Source organism: Bubalus kerabau, chromosome 15 (genome assembly GCF_029407905.1).
Source record: "Bubalus kerabau isolate K-KA32 ecotype Philippines breed swamp buffalo chromosome 15, PCC_UOA_SB_1v2, whole genome shotgun sequence".
NCBI classification, from domain to species: Eukaryota; Metazoa; Chordata; class Mammalia; order Artiodactyla; family Bovidae; genus Bubalus; species Bubalus kerabau.
In genome coordinates, this window is record NC_073638.1 from 73,823,434 (window position 1) to 73,839,884 (window position 16,451).

Genomic DNA, 16,451 nt, shown 5'->3' on the forward strand with positions numbered 1-16,451 from the left:
AAAAGAGAGAAGAATAAGTAATAACCTGGCCATTGATTTCAGAGAAAAAAAAAAGAAAGTCAAACCAGAGTAATCAGGCACTAAAAGCACATCTCAAGCGGGCAGCCACCGTAAGGAACACTTTCAGCATGGAGGGTTTACTGGACTTGCAGGAGAGGCCCTCCCCACTGTGCTCCAGGACAGGAGATGGCTTCTGGGTGGAGGCAAAGGGCATGTCACCTCTCCTGATCCCCAGCCCAGGTTGCTTTGAACTCTCCCATGGGCTCGATCCAGCCGAGACCCTAACACTCACTGGACCCTAATCCTCTTCCCATCCGCTTTACTCCTCAGACCTTAAACATCCTGTGAGTGTGGCCACAACACATCCGGGTGACCCCAGATTCCTTCCTTCCCCTCTTCTCTGGGGAACAGACACATGTCTGTGTCTCTTTACCATCTCTGGGCCTCGGCTCCCATCACAGAACCTTCCAGCTCTCTCACATCAGTCACAGTTTGCATTTGAATTCATAGTTGGAATCTTCTTCTTCCAGGATTCCAAACCACCCCCCCCCACACACACACACACACACAACTAATCAATTAATAAAAGTTCATGGCCAAGAATTTTGTCTTGGTAATTAATAACATTCCTCGAGATGGGAACAATAGGAAGAAAACCAGTCCATAGTTCTTTTCTAAAGAGCTCATTCAATTAATTTGGATAAGGAGAAGGACCCTGGGGCGGCAATCTCAAATGAAAATAACCCACAGAAGCTGGCAAGAGGGATGCTTGCCAAAGATGAGGCACGCTTGCCAAAGATGAGGCACAGGAGCCATGGAGATCTACCCACTTCTCAAGAGAAAAGTGTGAGGTGTGCAAAGAGCTGACAGACCCCAGCATCAGGGCCTTTGAGTCAAGGACAGGCTCCATGCTCTTCCTGAGCACAGCACTCCTATGACCTTGAAACTTCTGCCCAGCAAAGGTTTCCTCCAAAAAAATAATCATTCTCTGTAGCCTCCCCCTTCTCCTGGGCAAGATGAGACCTTCTCAGAATTGCACTGAGGTCTGAGGATCTTTCAGCCCAATCCTCCTTTTTGCCCCTCTCCATTCACAGGGGTGAGACCAGCATCCTGGCCTAAAGACTTTCTCTTCCCACTCCTGTTCCCTCTCCTCTTCTATCTTTTGCAGGTTTGATTATTGCTATTTTTTTTTTACAGCTTATAACACAACTTTTATTAGAAAAGTTGTAACATCAGTTCAGTTCAGTTGCTCAGTTGTGTCCAACTCTTTGCGACCCCATGAATCGCAGCATGCAAGGCCTCCCTATCCATCACCAACTCCCAGAGTTCACTCAGATTCACATCCATCGAGTCAGTGATGCCATCCAGCCATCTCATCCTCTGTCATCCCCTTCTCCTCCTGCCCCCAATCCCTCCCAGCATCAGAGTCTTTTCCAATGAGTCAACTCATCGCATGATATGGCCAAAGTACTGGAGTTTCAGCTTTAGCATCATTCCTTCCAAAGATATCCCAGGACTGATCTCCGTCAGAATGGACTGGTTGGATCTCCTTGCAGTCCAAGGGACTCTCAAGAGTCTTCTTCAGCACCACAGTTCAAAAGCATCAATTCTTCAGTGCTCAGCTTTCTTCACAGTCCAACTCTCACATCCATACATGACCACAGGAAAAACCATAGCCTTGACTAGACGGACCTTTGTTGGCAAAGTAATGTCTCTGCTTTTAGCATCAACTATTTTCAAGAACAATATTAAACCTGACAAGCAACAAAAACCAGACTAACAAAATGTGTAACGAGAAACTAATGACCTTTCTATAATCAAACATTCAATTATCTACAATGTCTTTATACAAAGGGAGAAAAATCCATGGTTTACAGGCACATGGTACTGAAATAAAGTGGCAATAGCAATTTTGTGCATAAAAACTGCTATGATGCTATTCCAAAATGCATTTTGTGATTGATTTTGTATCTGCTTCTTGTAGACCCTAAAGTGACATACAAGGAGATGTATGTATGTATGTTCTCTCTCAGGTGAGGAGAAATCGAGAAAAGTTGTAAGGGCACTGACTCATCTACCATTTTATCCTCAGTACCCAGCAGAACAAATATGACTTTCATGGGCCACAGACTCCAAAGTATAATAATGGGTGGATGCCACATTGATATCCACTGGGACACGCGTTCCCATCTAGTCCCTGTGATCAAGCCACTCAGGTCACAGAGTCATCCATGCAGTGACCGCAAGGTCTCTCCAGATCCACCAGTTACTACCAGGCCCTTTTTAGGAAAGTGTGAAATGCTGTTGGCTCATTTCCCACTACTCCCTGGTGCCACATAGAGGCTACTGGAGCTGTTTCAGGCCCTCTCAGCCTAGACACTGCCAACACCACTCATTGCCCTCTACCAATCCCCAGGTTTCTGGGCACAGAGGTTTTCTATAAGACTTGCCCCACTTCTAGGCTTCATATGATTTTAAAAATCAATCAGTAAAACAAATGAAAATCCATGCATTATTCCTATCTGCTATCAGATTCCCAAACCTGTCTGATATTCACGTGGCTGACTCATTACCATTCAGGTTTCAGTTTAAATGGGACCTTCCCAGAGAATGCTTTCATGAATATCTGATCTAATATTGTACCCCTCTGTCCCATTACCTTCTTTTATTTTTTCATAGAACTTACCACTATCTGAAATTTTCTTCATTATTGTTTCCTACTTCTTTCTTATTCTAGAAAGTACACTTCAGAAGAACCAAGATGTTAAGTGTCTTTTTCTTTCCTATGTCCACAGATTCTCAAGTCTGCCAGGCATGTACCTGAATGAATGACAGAAATGGCCCCTGTTTCCAGGGAGCATATAATCTAACTAGGTAGGCAAAAGCTGAGGAAGTAATTGCAGGATCTTTTACAATCTTATTTTGGGACTCCAAGATCCAACTCCCAGAGCCAGACTTTTCCTATAGCCTCCTTGTTCTTCATTCACTATTCCGTTCGGCTAAGAAAAAGCCCATGTGTAAACAACTATGCCACTTTCACCCCAGAGGAAATTGCTTTTGGTGCTAATCTGAGCCAGTACTCTAAAACCTTTTTTGGTCACTTATCTTTATCATTAATCAATTTTTAATAACCCTCCCAATATATGCTTGCATTAATAAGTTATTTGTAGTACCACAGTGCTAATGAATTGTGTGCATTTGAAAAACATTATCAAAAATTGAAATGCACACAGATAAGAATAGACAGAAATACAAATTCTGTTGTTTTCTTATTTCCTTTTATCCCCTTTGGATTATCTTGAATATTCCCCAGCATATGTACGGCATCTTTTGAAGGCCACTAAACAAAGCAGTTTTTACCTAGAGATAGGAAGTTGCCAGGAGTTAGAGGTGGGAGAGGTGCCAAGTATAAGGGGCAGCACAAGAGCATGCTTTGGGTGCTGGAATTGTCCTATAGCCCGTTTGTGGTAGTATTAGACTCTACCCAAGTGTTAAAACCCATAGAACCGTACACACCAAAAACAGTGTATATGACCGTAGACAAATTTTTTCAAGGTTGAGAAAACAAAACAGGAATCCTAAGAATGTTAGACATTGAGCATTTTAGTTTTGTGACCAGTGGAAAATCCTGTAAAAACCCACCTTTCGCTCCATGTTCCCGGAGACCAGAATCACATCAACACACAGGAAACAATGTACATTTACAGCCACCTCACGGATCCCTGAACTCTATAGCCAACTATGGCAGATGGCTGCCATGCCATCTGCTCCCCCTCCACATGCTCTTCTGCAATGGGACCTGCCCACCTGCTCAGCAAGAGGTGCAGCCCCCTGCCCTTGAATCTGGCCTGGCCTTAACAGCTCACTTATGACTGATAACAGACACGAACGTACAGGCTATGTCAGAACAGGTCATACGGCTTCTGCCCAAACCTCTTAGAGCATTTTCTCTCAGAACACAGACCCCATACTGAGAAAAGGCCAAAGCACACAGAGCACCACAGAGACCGGCTTTAGGTCCAGCTGACCACCCAGGTGAGGCCCGTCACCCCACCCTACAAAGGCTAACGCGTCCACTGGACTGGATGACAGCATGCGCAGATATCTGGTTAACGATTATTTCTCAGTGTTTCCAGAAGGAATTCACATTGGAACTGGTGCAGTGAGTAAAGTAGATGACCCTTCCCGGTGTGAGTGGGGATTATCCAATCCAATTAGGACCTGAGCAGAATAAACAGCGGGAGGAAGGTTGAAGTCACCATCCGGCTTCCAGTGAGCTGGGACACGGACGATCTCCTGCCCTCCGTGTTCCTGGTTCTCAGGCCTTCAGATTCAGACCAGAATCAACACCACTGGCTCCTCGGCTTTCAAGCCTTCAAACTATGCCCCTGGCTTTCCTGGGTCTCCAGCTTGCATGTGGCAGGTTCTGCGACTTTTCAGCTTCCAGAACCACATGAGCCAATTCCCTGTAATTATTAGGTAGGTAGGTAGGTAGGTAGTACATAGATCCTATTCGTTCTGTTTCTTCAGAGAACCATCCCAATACACATCCCAAGCAGGAACTCCTGAAAGTTCCCGTTTCCTGATGTTTTGAGTCACCCCAGATATTTGAGTCTTCCCAGATGAGGAAGGGAGAAGGCAATGGCAACCCACTCCAGTACTCTTGCCTGGAAAATCCCATGGATGGAGGAGCCTGGTAGGCTGCAGTCCATGGGGTCGCAAAGAGTCGGACACGACTTGAGCGATTTCACTTTCACTTTTCACTTTCCTGCATTGGAGAAGGAAATGGCAACCCACTCCAGTGTTCTTGCCTGGAGAATCCCAGGGACGGGGGAGCCTGGTGGGCTGCCATCTATGGGGTCGCACAGAGTCGGACACGACTGAAGCAGCAGCAGCAGCAGCAGATGAGGAAGATAGTATGGAGCCAAAGTGAGCCAGAGCACTGTGCCCTGTCTGAATTCCTAACCTACAGATTCCATGAGCATTATAATTACTGTAGTACGGTATAAGTTTGGGGCAGTTTGACAAGACAGATAGTACTTGTGTCCTACCTACCATCCATTCTGCTCTTCTTTCTTAACAATATAACCTGGATTTTGTTTGAAAGCTCTGTTACAAATACTAAATCTTCTAGCTTACCACGCAGCAAAATATGGCCAAGTAAGACACTCATGCCAATGAGAAGTGAGCAGAGGTAGTCGGAGCTTCACAAAAATTAACTAATTAAAGCTCTTTTAGAAGACAGATGAGATGGCTAGTTTCTTCGACCTTCTGCCTTTTTTTACTTGCCCCATCCTTCCTGTCAGGCATGCAGTTCTGATGTCTAGAAGGGCAGGAGCCATCTTGCCACCAAGAAGTTGAAAGCCACAATCTAGAAATAGTGGTGAAAAATGATACAAATACACAGATATTGTGATGATTTTGTAATGCCATTAACCATACTGAACTGCCCACCTTAGACTTCATTATGTCAGAGAAATAGATTCCTCCACGAATAAGTAGTTTCCATTAAAATTTTCTGTTGTTCTGCATGTTGTGCTTAATCACTCAGTTGTGTCCGACTCTTTGTGACCCCAGGGACTGCAGCCTGCTAGGCTCTTCTATCCATGGGGGATTCTGCAGGCAAGAATCCTGGAATGGGTTACCATGTTCTCCTCCAGGGAATTTTCCCAACCCAAGGATGGAACCCAGGTCTCTTGCATTGCCGGTAGATTCTTTACCATCTGAGCCACCAGGGAAGCCCAAGAATATTGGAGTGGGTAGCATTTCCCTTCTCCAGGGGATCTTCCCAAACCAGGAATTGAACTGGGGTTTCCTGCCTTACAGGTGGATTCTTTACCGGCTGAGCTATCAGGGGTTTCTGTAACAGACAGTCAAACACATTTGATATCAAAAAAGATGATGCAGCAAGAAATAGAACCTTAAATCTGGCTTTGCTGAATTTGGCTAAGGAGCACAGGCTTCAAAGGGGCTCAGAAGTGCCAGGTGCTTGGTTATATGTTCTGCTACACTTGTCTTGAAATTGTTAGTAATTTTGTTTGAACTTATGTTTTGTAAGTGAAGCCTGGTGAGACAATAAAGCTTGCATAAACACAGAAGAGACAAAAATATATGTTTGTTTCTTGCCAACTATTCAGACAAGCCTTCATGATGCCCTGTGAGCACAAGATTCCAGTGGACCCACAATGCATCCAAGTTCAGGGAAAGATGTATAAGGAAAATGTGTTACAGCTAAGACTGAACAAGTAGGTTAAGAGGGAAGCACTGACAACCTCAAAAGCCTACTCTCTTTATTTGAACCAAAATTTTCTTTAAATATAGAGACAAAACAATGACATTCTAAGAAAAATAAATGAGTGACGAACTCCATCATATTCTTTCTGACTCCTGTTACTTCCCAGTAATAGCTAAGGACATATGTTAAAATGGTGACATAGAATGCTATGTACTGAAGCGTGTCCCCTCCGCGCCTGCAAACCCCCAATGTAACTGCATGTGGAGACAGGGTCTTTAGGAGTTATGGGTGGCACTAGAGGTAAAGAACCTGCCTGCCAATGCAGGAGACGTAAGAGATACAGATTCTATCCATGGGTTGGAAAGATCCCCTGGAGGAGAGCATGGCAACCCATTCCAGTATTCTTGCCTGAAGAACCCCTTGGACAGAGGAGCCTGGCGGGCTACAGTCCATAGGGTTGCAAAGAGTTGGACACAACTGGAGTGACTTAGCATCCACACATGCAACAATTATAGTTAAATGAGGTCCTAAGGGTGACTCCAAGGTATCCAGTGGAAAGAGGAAGAAGAAGGAACTTATGTGCCTTTCTCCCGCCCCTGCCTCCTTTCTCACTGGACAAAAGTCACTCTGTAGAAACTTAATCTGCTTATATTTCTTGGATATATCATATGGCCCTTTCAGCAGCACCCAAGAAGTTACATCCCACATCCTATGGTGTAATACTTCAAGTCAATATACAAGTGTCAGGAGGAGCCTGAGAAGTAGGCATGTGGCCGGTTGGTAATGGAGGCAGCTGAGGGTGACTGAGGCAGTGGAGGTGGCAGACTCGCTAGACTGACATTTAGGATGAGATGCAGGATAGGCCATGAGCATCTGAAATGGCACATAAAACCTGTCCAACAGAGTGACTCACCAGGGTCTTTCTTGCCACCTTCAGCAACGTTCAGGAGGAGACAGACGGAATTAGCCTGGAGTGAGTAAGACTGTAAGGGGAGAGAAATGGAAACACCAATTTTCTAAGGAGAAACTATGCCAGTGGCTTGTAATTTAAGTGGAAGTCCCATAATTTGAAGCCATGCAGTTGAAAAAGCCAGGCTCTTCAACAATCCTAAAATAAAACGGATTTAAGAGGGCAGTGGTGAAGCTGCAAGCCTCCCCCAAACACCTTCCATTACTAGTTCTCTGCAGGGAGAGGAGGCTACCTGCCAGCACGGAGGAGATGAAGAGGTCATCCTGCCACTGAAGCCCCCATCTGATCAGCCTTGGAGCAGATGCCTTGAAGCTCAGAGGCAGGTGGCAGTCACAGCACAAAGAGGAAGAGGAGACCGGGAAGCAGCCTCAGGCTTAAAATCACCTAAACAGGACGTCTGCTCTCATCACTCTCAAAGGCCATGACGAGACCACACACCTGCCAAGAATTCTCAAGGAACTTTTTACCAAAGAAACTCTAGGCCTGATCACCAATGGTCTGTGACAATTTAACCCCTAAAAGAATCCCAGCCCTTAGTGTCCATCCACAAGAAGCGGGCTGTAGAGGCACTGAATGACATCCTTCAATGCGGTCCTAAATTGTGGCCTTGCAGGAAAATGGACAAACATGTCATCCCAGAGAGTAGAGTACGAGGCTGCCAGTTGACACACAAGGCACCCAGCCAGCTAAGTGCGCTGGGGCAAGAAGGCATCGCTCATGCTTCCCAGAGGATCTCATCACCACGGTGGACTGCTGTGCCTCCGATTCTCCTCTTTCCTGAATTGTAGCTTTATTGCTTTTCATCCTTTATTATTTTCTTCCCTCTCCACAACTGTACATTGGCATGTGCAGGAGGAGGCAGACAAAACTTTTCATCAAATTTATTATTTATGGGAATTCAAGAACCTGACAAATATTTTGGGACTTTGAGTTGAAGGCTATAATTGAAAGAGAGTTCAGGGATGTTGACCTATGTTTGAAAAGAAAGACACTTATCGATGTTGTTGAACAAAGATAGATACCAGTCTGTGTCTGTGGCAAGCACTGGTCGTTACCTATGGAGCACCAACTCTTTGTTCTTCCTGAGTCACAGAACTCTATTTTGTATGAGGCAGCAAGGTGCCAGATTCTATGGCGTTTCAAGGGGGTCCTGTGTCATTCCTCTGGCCATTGATACACTGTTTAAACAAAAAGCAGAGTCATTTATACTGTTTCTATGGCTTTTTTAAAAGCTTTTTATTTTGTATTAGGATATAATGGCTCAGCAGTAAAGAATCTGCCTGCAATGTGGGAGCCGCTGGAGACGGGGGTTCGATCCCTGGGTCAGGAAGATCCTCTGGAGGAGGGCATGACAACTCACTCCAGTATTCTTGCCTGGAGAATCCCACGGACAGAGGAGCCTGGCGGGCTACAGTCCATAGGGTCACAAAGAGTCAGATAAGATTGAAGCGACCAGGGACGGGGGGAGCCTGGGGGGCTGCCATCTATGGACATGACTGAAGCGACTTAGCAGTAGCAGCAGCACGCACATAGCTGACTAACAATGGTCTGATAGTAAACAGCAAACAGATTTCAGGTGAACAGCAAAGGTCAACCATACATATACATGTATCCATTCTCCCCCAAACTCCCCTCCCATCTATGACATCCCTCATAAGTGGAATCTAAAAAGAAATGATACAAATGAACTTACTTACAAAGAAGAGACTCACAGAGTTAGAGAACAAATTATGGTGGCCTGTACACACGGCTATATTTAAAATGAATAATGAACAAGGAATGGGCTTCCCAGGGTAAAAAAATCTGGCTCAAGGGTAAAAAAAATCTGCTTGCCAAGCAGGAGACATGGGTTCAACCCCTGGGTCAGGAAGGTTCCCTGGAAGAGGAAATGGCACCCCACTCCAGTATTCTTGCCTGGAAAATCCCATGGACGGAACAGTCTGGTGGGCTACAGCCCATGGGATGCTGAAGAGTCGGACACGACTTAGCGACCAAACAAGAACAAAGCAACAGAGACCTACCGTTTAGCACATGGAACTCTGCTCAGCGTTGTTTCCATTGCTTTTTGTTTTCCTTTTTCCCTACCTCCTCTTTCCTGTCTGGCATGTGAGTGTGAGGCCTAGAAGATAAAGGAGCTATTGTGTGATATTGAGAATGAAAATCACACCATCTATCTGGCAGGGTGGAAAAGGAAGTGAGTCTTAGTCCTTGACGACTTCAAGGAGTGACTAGATTGGCTCGTGCATTTTGGTAAGTAGGGGAAATACATGCCTATGTGATGAAACTACCGCTGTTTGGGGTTGGATGGCACGCAGATCCTCAAATGGAAAAGCATAACCCATAGAACGCTTTTGCCTACTGCTAAAAATCACTCTCTGGTGAAGGAGAACACAACTGGAAATACAGGAATAGAAATTTTTAAAGAATTCCTCAGAATAAATTAGAAACCTCCCGGTGGTAACGAGATGGGTTCCTCCCCTTGCCAAGCTGATACTTGGTGCCCCGAGTGCTAAAGTAGGCATCATGTCCACATAGGCGCACAGAGACCCCTGAGCATCAGAGGCACTTGTGATAACGTTCACACAGCACATCTCAGGCGAACCCAGCATCTCCACTGCATGTGGGGGTTTGGCTCAAACAAATTATAATACACCATGAAAGAGAAATATATTTGAGTATTGCCAACATCATTTAGGAACTATGTAACCACAATGACTCTTAAACTCTTTATTAAAAAGTTAGATAAATGAACACAGGTTGATACTTAAATAAATAATAATTTATACTATTAAAACAAACCTGGGGTATCCACAAGACACCACAGTATCAGAGTAGCTGTCTCCCAAAAGGGACATAGTAACTACCTCTGTATTTTCTCATTTGTAAATTAGCATTCGTCCTTTCTTTCCTTCCTTCTTTCTTTTCTTTCTTTCCTTCTTTCTCATTCATTCAATCAAACTTCATTAATCACTACTCTGTGCCAGGCACTAGGAACACACAAAAAAGAAGGCCCGGAGCCTGTCTTTGAGGAGACAACTCACCGTCTAGTGAAACTGGAAGGATAATAGACCAAAAAGCCCCATGAGATAAGACCGATGACAGACAGAAGTCAACCCCAGGTGAAGTGTACATACAGGGAACCAAGGGGCAAATGTTGCTGGAGACTTGCAAATCTTAAAGCCACACATTCTCCAGGATCTCTCCCTTAACTCAAGAAGAGCACAGAATTTAATTGCCAGATGATTCCAGCTGAAGAGAAAAATATCATATTTGACATGCAATGAACAGTGAAATAATTTTCTACTTCCCCACTGCTAGATTTGGACTGCAGGGAGATCAAACCAGTCAGTCCTAAAGGAAATCAACCCTGAATATTCACTGGAAGGACCGATGCTGAAGCTGAAGCTCCAATACTTTGGCCATGTGACGCGAAATGCTGACTCATTGGAAAAGACCCTGTTGCTGGGTAAGATTGAAGGTAGGCGGAGAAGGGGACCACAGAGGATGAGATGGTTGGACAGCATCACTGACTCAGTGGACATGAGTTTGAGCAAACTCTGGGAGATAGTGACGGACAGGGAGGCCTGGAGTGCTGTAGTCCATGGGGTCACAGAGTCAGAAGTGACTGAGCAACTGAACAACAACAACACTGCCAGACCTTTTTTCATTTCTCTCCTGAGCATTCTGTTTACCACAGACTGTCCAACAGAGGTGTGGTGTGGTTGGCAGTGAGATGCAAGGAAGAAAGGCTGTGGAATTTAAAGCCTGGTGACAAGGAAAATATCAAATCTTCTAATCCAAAGCAGTCAGTGATCCCAGTGGCTAGTCTGGCCAGGGGAACATCTTTTATGCATAGTGCTCTCCCACACTGCAGCATGAAAGCTACTTAACAACTTACACCATTCTGAACGGCCTACATATGTCATTTTCCCTGCATGAGCATGGCCTTCCCAGGTGGCGCTAGTGGTATAGAACCCACCTAACAATGCAGGAGATGTGAGAGACGTGGGTTCAATCCCTGGGTGGGGAAGATACCCTGGAGGAAGGTATGGCAACCAACTCTAGTATTCTTGCCTGGAGAATCCCATGGATGGAGGAACCAGGCGGGCTGCAGCCCATAGCGTCAAAAGAAGTTGGACACGACTGAAGCAACTTAGAACACAAGCACTAGAAGAGTATATACCCAAATCCTAGATGATCACAGCTACAGATTATCTACCAAACATGCCTATTTTAAAAACAGGACATACAGTCATTCTAATCAAGCCTCTTCAGCCCTCAGATTCTGGGAATGAGAAGAGATGATTAGAACTAAGCTGCTCTTCTTTGGATACCAACAGCAGTATCATCATGACTTCTCTCACTGTTGAATCCTTATTGGTTGCAATGATTAAGTCTGGCTATCTTCAGGCCTCTAAGAGAGGAAACCAAGGTTGTGACACGATGTGGTCATTAATGAGCTCATGGTGCTGGTAATCAGAAGAGGGTTACTTTGTGACCTGTTTTCAGAAGGGTGTTGCTGTTCTGTCTCCTCAAGAGATGATTCATGTCATTTCAATGATACAATTTACTCTTGGTTTTCCATTCTAGACTAATCCAAAATGGAAGGCAATGAAAGACAAAACATTCACCAGATGAGCAACAGTGATAAGAGTCACTAATATTGATCAGAACCTAGATGACAAAAAACACAGACTAGACCAATTAGAAGCATCTGAAGATAAGAACATGAGAAATGTCTGGGAATCATGTGTCAACTGTTTGAATTCCTGGATGGTGGTGCCATTTCCTGTTATGGGAAAGAATGGATGGAGAGGGCAAGAACTGATATTCCTATTTTGGCCATATGTTTGAGGATTTATTAGATATCAAGTCAAGACTTTAGGACAGTTGCAGGATATATAAATCTGAATTCCATCCCTCTCCTTTGCTTTAAAAAAAAAAAAACAGGCTTTAAGGGTCATCAGTTGATGAATGGTACTTAGAGTTATCAGCCAGGGTAAAGGTGTCAATGAAAAAGAGAAGAACTTCTCCCACATTCACTGGGTAAAGAGTGGATCAGTCAGTAAAACAGGCTGATGAGGAGTGACCAGTTTGTAAGACAGATATTTTGCATTATAATAGCCTGGAAAAGACAGGGTCAAATCAAAGAAGGAGCGGTCCATGTGTCAAGGCTGTTGGGATCCTATAAGATGAAGAAAGAAGTCATCATTGGCTTGGGCAAAATATGGGTCACTGGAGACCTGGATAAGAATCATTTCAATGGAATGAACACAAAGTTCTTTAGAAGGAGTTAGGAAAAGAACGAAAAGTGGAAAAGAAGAGAGAGTGATTTTAACAACTAATTCAAGAAGTTTTTCTGCGAGAGAGAGCAGATAAGTAAGATAGATAGGTAGCAAAGTCGCTCAGTCCTGTCCGACTCTTTGCGACCCCATGGACAGTAGCCAACCAGGCTCCTCCATCCATGGGATTTTCCAGGCAAGAATACTGGAGTGGGTTGCCATTTCCTTCTCCAGGGGATCTTCCTGACCCAGGGATTGAAACCGGGTCTCCCGCATTGTAGGCAGACATTTTACTGTCTGAGCCACCAGGGAAGTTGTGAAACTTAGAAATGAGCATCAAGGGAAGATGTTTTACAGCCATATTAAGACATGCTTAATAGAGATACAGACACAAAGAACAGACTTGTGGACCCAGGGCAATTGGGGAAAAAGACAGTGGAATCAGTTGACAGAGTAGCACTGACATATATACTCCCATGCATAAACCAGACAGCCAGTGGCCAGCTGCTTTGTAGCACAGGGAGCTCGGCTCAGTGCTCTGTGACGACCTAAAAGGGTGCATAGGGTTGGGAGGAGCTCAAGAGGGAGGAGATAAATGTGTACGTACAGCTGTGTCAGGTTGTTGTACAGCAGAAACAAACCAGCATCGTAAAGCAATTATACTCCAATTTCTTAAGAAAGACATGCTTGAATGCCAATGGAAATAATCCAGTAAATTGGGGGGAAAGGGTGTTATGTTGCTGGACAAGATGGAGATGATCGCAGGAGAAAACACAAGCGGAGGGACTGGCCTTGGACAAGAGCAGAGTCACTGCAGCTCAGGAGGAAAGGCAAAATGCATGGAGACAGATGCAGGAGGCTGACAGGGCTGCTGTCACATAGGCAAATTAATGTTTATTTAATTGCATTGTTTCTCCATAAAGTCTGAAGTAAAGGTGTCAATGATGGAGAAGAGGTGCTAGAGATTTGAAGATAGAAGGGGAGTTAGGAAATATCCTTGGTGACTGGAAAAAAAGAGTTGGTTAGGAAATTATATTAGGATTAGCTGATAGAGTTGAATGTCCTTCTAAGATTTATGGTCATCAATTTAAAGTGAATGCAAAAAGTATTTTGCGTAATTTTTTACAAAAATTTTCGCAGGCTGCAGAAATTGGGAATGAGAAATAGTTTCTTCGCAAACCTGGCAAGCTCTAACTTCCTCACACTTTTCTCTACATTCTGTTTGAAAAACTAAAAAGTTCTTTCTTTAGCTCATCTTGATCTTCCTTCCAACCAGTCCATCCTAAAGGAAATCAGTCCTGAGTGTTCATTGGAAGGACTGATGTGGAAGCTGAAACTCTAATACTTTGGCCACCTGATGCGAAGAACTGGCTCATTTGAAAAGACCCTGATGCTGGCAAAGATTGAAGGCAGGAGGAGAAGGGGATGACAGAGGATGAGATGGTAGGATGGCATCACAAACTCAATGGACATGAGTTTGAGTAAACTCTGGGAGTTGGTAATGGACAGGGAGGCCTGGCGTGCTGCAGTCCATGGGGTCGCAAAGAATCAGACAGACACAACTGAGCAACTGAACTGATCTTCCTTTTACTGTATGATAGGCAGCTAAAAGGAGCCAGCTGGCACTTTCCACATTCTTCCTGGATCTCTTCTTATCAAATCCATAAACAAATTACACATTCTGTCTTCCATGTGACCAGGGCAACAGTTTGGCTAATTGTCCTGCCAATATATATACTATCGGTCTCATACTCTCCAGCCTCCAGCAGCAATTTTCACCACTCATCCAGTCCCCACTTCAGGCCTGTGTTCGGGCTTTTCGGTCCCTGTCACCACCCCTTGGCAAACCCAGTGCTCCGTGTCCTACACTTTTCACTATAGCAGCAAACTACATTTGGGTACCATTCTTTGTTTCCATTATTTATTGCTGCAAAACAAACTATCCCCAACCTTCACGACTTCAAACAACTCTCATTATCTTTCACTAATCTGTGACTCAGGAACTCAGAGAAGGCACAATAAGGCTTGCTCATCTCTGCTCCACCTGATACATGCCAGGGTTGGAATATTCTACCTGGTCTCTTGACATATCTAGCAGCTCAGCTATCATGGCTCAAACATCTGAGGACTGGCTGCAACCCCTTCACTAGGGTGATGCATCTTGGTCACAGTTCTCACTGTTGGCTGGTCTCCTCTGTTCTCCTCCAAGATTCTCAGACTCTATTTGTGGTCTCTCAAGTTGATCTCTCCAGAAGGTCATCTTCTGTCACTCAAGGCCCTCAACTGTGCAAAAGTAAAGGTACATGGACTTCTTTAGGCTTGGACTTGAGCTAAGACAGCATCGCTTCTGTCATACTTTATTAAGTAAAGCAGGTCATGGGGTCATCCTGATTCCAAGGGAGGGAGCTACGTAAGTGCAAGAATGCAGTTTATTAGCCACAAAACGCAAAGTTAATCCCACATACTGACTTATCCTCATAAAGAGAGTGGATGGAGCCTATTTCAATTTGTAGTAGCACTTGTTCCTTCAACTTGAATACTTTCATCTTCAACAGTACTTGGTCAAGTAACTCTCCTATACCACTTATCTTTCTCTACATTATAGTGTAGCTACTTGCATTCTTGTCTTATCCCATTCACTAGATTACAAGTATCTCAAGAAGAGGAAAGACTCATATTTAATTTTTTAATCCTCTGTTCCCACTTTTTATATAAGTAGCAGTGTCTCTATTAGTGTCCCTAGAACTGGTCTTAAACAGAAGCATGAAATGTATGAATGGCATAAAGATCTGCTGATGGAAGAGGCACCAGAAAACAATGACGACAGTTATGAAAGAGCTTCTGCTCTTTCACTCATGTGCCCAACCATCACCATAGCCAGTATATATTGAACACTCTTCCTTGCAGGGCACTACATGAAGAAGCATTATTAATCCACACCCCCATCAAAGATCACTGGCAGGTTATGTGACTTGCCACTGGCCACTACATTATTAAATTGCAGATAGTTATGATTAAAACCCAGGTTTGTCTTTGAAAGGTCCCTAGTCTGTCCACCTCTTCGCGCTGACTGCACCTATTACAAGTTGCTATAAAAAGCAGCTGTGCTCAGGGCCAACTTCGTGGCCCAGTGACCTATACACATACTCACAGGAGGTCCCGGGCTTGGTCTAAAGCTCCACTGTCGCTGTTTGAAATTCTGAAAAATTTATAAGCAGAACACCTTGTGTTTTCATTTTGCACTGGGCCCCTCACAAACTATGTCACTGGCCCCGAAGTGCTCACATGTAAAACATTTTGGAAGTTTGACTTAATCTTTTGTACAACTAGGTTTCTGTTTCACAAACGTGGGGGCTGCTATACAGGCATGCTGTGGGTTCTCTGAGTTAAAAATCTACTTAATATTTTCCCAAAAATGCTACCACAAGACATTCATTCCTTGAGATTAACAAAAGACCCCCCCCCAAACCACAAACAGTTTTATATAGCCGATTATCTCACTTCACTCACCTTAATTACCCTTTTTATCTCTCTCCCCTTAGCCAAATAGTTTCTAAAAACACTGTTTTAATTCCCCTTAATACTGCTACAAGGACATTCTTTAATAAAAACTCCAAATCTCTATTTGTAAGGAGATAAATTATTGGGTGATTACTCAGAACACAAAGGATTACTCACCATGGCCTCTTTTAAATGCACACTGAAAGCTCATTCCTTGTTTACGAGCCATTAACCACCGGAACATTATGGTGCAGAGGAAACAAACCAGAGGACTGGCAGATCCAAGGCCGAAGACAGGAGCTGTGGGGCCTAAGGCACTGATGCAGGACGGTGACAGCTGGGAAAGCGGGCCAGAGTGAGGGTACAGGGAGAAGCCACCGCATCTGTACAACCTGCTATGTAATCTTAAATGTAGCCGTGGGACCCGGTTAAAGGAGAATGCTAAGGCTTACATGGGCTCCCT

At 44.3% G+C, this 16,451-nt stretch overlaps 1 long non-coding RNA gene across 1 annotated transcript in view; it reads right to left on the reverse strand.

The window, feature by feature from the left end:
- The window catches only part of LOC129629336 (uncharacterized), a 604,584-nt gene that overhangs the window by 460,290 nt on the left and 127,843 nt on the right, over positions 1-16,451 (reverse strand). Inside the window, exon 6 of the long non-coding RNA XR_008703175.1 lies at positions 16,166-16,325. This is a non-coding gene — a long non-coding RNA (uncharacterized LOC129629336). The remainder of the gene's footprint in view (positions 1-16,165; positions 16,326-16,451) is intronic.